Source organism: Pundamilia nyererei, unplaced genomic scaffold, assembly GCF_000239375.1.
Source record: "Pundamilia nyererei isolate P.nyererei 1_Seehausen unplaced genomic scaffold, PunNye1.0 scaffold00298, whole genome shotgun sequence".
In the NCBI taxonomy this organism is placed as follows: domain Eukaryota; kingdom Metazoa; phylum Chordata; class Actinopteri; order Cichliformes; family Cichlidae; genus Pundamilia; species Pundamilia nyererei.
This window is the reverse complement of record NW_005187699.1, coordinates 392,419-395,060: the sequence shown is the minus strand read 5'-3', so window position 1 is coordinate 395,060 and position 2,642 is coordinate 392,419. Positions and strand designations below refer to the sequence as shown.

The window sequence follows — 2,642 nt, the reverse complement described above, 5'->3', positions numbered from 1 at the left end:
TAACAGCTCCTCATTGCGTCACATTTGAGTTTACAAATATTCAATTCCAAGGAAAGTTGTTCAAACGTGACCTTCAGCGAGACCATACAGCTGTGTTGCAGTGGACCTTGAAGGCTGGAGGGACAGGTTGTCAAGATCTTCTTTTATCTGGGCTCTGGGACTTAATACCATCTGTACTTCACATGCAGAGTTGGTCTACAAGAAGATCAAACAGTGTATATTTCTAAAGTTCAGTCTCTCAGGTTGGAAGTTGTAATGAATCCTATGTGCAAGTTCACTAAGGGAGATCTGTAATCAGTGATCTGCCTGCTTTCCTGGGTGTTCGGCTGCTAGTCTGTCCTTTACAACGCATCCACTTTACCACACTGCTGACATCACAGCTCTAGTACAATCATCTTCTTGACCAACTTCTTCGAGTCAATCAGCTCCCGTTCAGCGTACTTTATATCTCAGCTCTCTTGTGTTATTCTGCCTTTCTGACTCTCATTCACTCAGCCCACCTACTTCCCATCTCTCTCTTCATGCTGGTCACTCAGAGCTCCATCCAAGCCTCCTTCTTCACCACCTGCGTCTAGACTAATTCCTGTCAGTGCTGAGGTTTTGTTCTTGTATGATGGGTTCATGTTTGGGACCTGAATTACCTGCTGAAGGAAGGCTCTGGAATTCAAATAAAAGCTCTGGATGTTTTGAGTAACTTTCCAGCACTATTGCTGGCTTGGAGCCAACAGTACTACTCTGGAGTTTATGTGAGTAATGACGAGTAACACCGGCAACTGGCTCAAAACCAGGTATAGTGACAGCATTGACCTCTGTTATCTCAAGAGCAGAGTGAGATATTTCCCTTCTGGCAGACACCCAGCACATTCCTCTGCAATCACACAGCTAACCATGCAGGTAGAGTCTTTATACAGTCACTGTTTGGCAGAGGTAAGTGAACAGTATTGAAAGTATATGATAATGTTTTTTGTTGTTTTGTTTTGTTTTAATTTGGCCCTCTTCCGAGATAATAAACACAAACTATTCAGTTAGACAAAAAGTACATTCATCTTGTCTGCAGAAAAAGCTGACGCCATCTTTTAGGCATTAGTTCAATTTTTTTTACTTCCTTTTAGTGAGGAATGGCATTTCTGCAGATATGGGATGAAAGTGTTTCATCATATGCAAAATAAACAATGAGTTACAAGAGGGCCTTAAAAAGTTACAACAGAAAACAAAGTTCAAAGGAATTTTACAAAAATGCACACAAAATGGTCAAACTCTGGAGCTGCATATGCTTAACCACAACAATTCCACTCAGAAATGCCATCCATTCATTATCCTCCACTTAATGTTGTCAGGGTTGCAGGCGGGGTGGGGTGGCTGGAGCCTATCCCAGAAATGCTTCACTACAAATGAAATTACACAATTTAAACGTGATCGTATTTTGTTTTGCAAAGTGTGTAAGTGTATAAACCTTTTTAAAAAAACAAGAAAGTCTGTGAAATGGTTGCATTATTTGCATAAAACAGTCATAATTTATATATTTCAGGTTTATCATCTTTTTAGTTGCAGTCCAGGAATTATAAAGGGGACTTCTTTGTAAACTTTTATTTACAGATTTCTTCCCACACAACCACCTCTGTGGTTTACAGAGAAAGGGCAGAAAAAGAAGAAATTTCCAGTGAGTGGGAGTTCTGATGCCAGAAAACGACCAGAGTGCTTCAAGCTGATATGAAGGAAACAGGAAGTCCAAAGCAAGAGTGGGCTCAGTACTAGAGAGGTGTACCTAATAAAATGGCCGGTGAGTGTCCTACATAATGCTGATCTTGATCTCTAATTTGTACAAATTACAGAAGAAAGAAACTTTTTCCTTTTTAAGCATATCTGTGTTTTTACACATGCTTACATCCAATCTGCTGTCTTGATCTACTGTGAGCGATGCTGTAACACATCACCGCTCATGAATCAATCTCTTTCACAGCTCAGAGATAAAAGCAAAGCAGTTTAATGACTTGGAACCTTTTTTTCTTTCAGTTGATGCTCATAGTTTGAAGTGAAACCAGGTTTAATGCCAAACATATTGATGTTTAGATTCGGCCTCTCCTTTTGTTTTGTTTGTTTTTGTTCTCTTTTTGCTGACTGTGTCTAAAGTGGTGGTAAACTGGTGAGTTGTTAGTTATAATAAAGTGAAAAGATGTAATTTTTTTTTAACAAACGCCAGATTTATTATTTATTTTGAGGAACTTTTCAGCATTAAAAATAAACATGGTACATAAACATGCTGTATCCACAAAAGTTCACTTCTTTAATTGTTTACAAACCCTTTAATAATAGATTAATTACACATTAACCTATAACCACTGCTCACATTTATCACACACATCACGTCTGCATGTGCACTGAATAAGAGCACTGCTGTCTGACACAAAACTCAAAAAACATACTTTTTAAATAAAATATATGCTTATTAATCAGAAATTCAATCAGAAGACAGGCTGAATGATAAGATTTCCAGCGCCCGTCCCTGATTGTCTCCGGAAAAAAATGACTGAGAACTTGGATAATAAATATTTTACATCTGATATTAAATCTGTTTACAACTTGCTGTCAGTTGTAGCTGTCACTGTCTACTTTGCATTTATATTTTGTGATGAGAACCCGAG

At 38.3% G+C, this 2,642-nt stretch overlaps 1 protein-coding gene across 1 annotated transcript in view; it reads right to left on the bottom strand.

The window, feature by feature from the left end:
* The window catches only part of LOC102212778 (C-X-C motif chemokine 3-like), an 8,499-nt gene that overhangs the window by 4,763 nt on the left and 1,094 nt on the right, over positions 1-2,642 (bottom strand). The gene's annotated exons all lie outside the window — the stretch shown is intronic.